Raw genomic sequence first — 1,030 nt, forward strand, 5'->3', positions numbered from 1 at the left:
GAAGAATAATAATAATCATATAATAATAATAATAATAATAATAATAATAATAATAATAATAATAATAATAATAATAATAATAATAATAATAATAATAATAATAATAATAATAATAATAATAATAATGATAATAATAATAATAATAATAATAATAATAATAATAATAATAATAAATAAAATAATCATCATCAAAATAATAATAAATTATAACAATTATAATCATAATCATGTTCATGTTAATAGTAAAGCTTAATAAAAATAGCAAGATCCTAGGCATGATACTAACAAGATTAATAACAAACCCTAGCATGTCACTAAGCGATAAAAATCAAATCTTTAACCCTAACATGATACTAACATCATAAATATTAGGAAGAGCATAGGAAGCATCACAACAATCATATTTAATATTAAAATTACCCTAGACATGATACTAGGAATATCATAATAACAATATAAACATGATTTCTACATCATAATATCAATTAAAACCATTAAAGCACTTACTTTAATTGATGCCTCGTACCTCTTTCTAATAACAAAATACACACGTTAGTAACTTCAAGGAAAATAATAAAACAAACAATTAAATTAAATAATTGAAATAGAGATTTGGGATCAAACCCTCAGAAATTAAACCTTTCACGCCTAGGGCGAAGGCAACTTCGAATATGGCTAGGTGTATCTAAGTCTTGCGAATGCGGAATTATTTATTTTAGAAAAAGGCTAGTTTAGAAAAGAGAGAGAGAATAATCAAGAAAATCTTGATGAGAGTTGGTGATTGAAAAAGGGGAGATATGACCTCTATTTATAGGAAAAAAGAGGGTCGAAGAATTAAGAAAAGAATCCAAATTCGAATCGAAATAAAACTCGTAGACAACAGTTTTTGCGGATTTTGTTTTTATCATATCTTTTGATCCAGGAATTGGAATAAGATGAATAATATGTCGTTGGAAAGATCTTGAAGTATACTTTCTAACCCAATTAGAATCAGATTAAAATATGTTGTAGAATAAAAGATATGAACGAA

The sequence above is a fragment of the Chenopodium album genome, chromosome 6, assembly GCF_948465745.1.
Source record: "Chenopodium album chromosome 6, dcCheAlbu1.1, whole genome shotgun sequence".
Classification (NCBI taxonomy): domain Eukaryota; kingdom Viridiplantae; phylum Streptophyta; class Magnoliopsida; order Caryophyllales; family Amaranthaceae; genus Chenopodium; species Chenopodium album.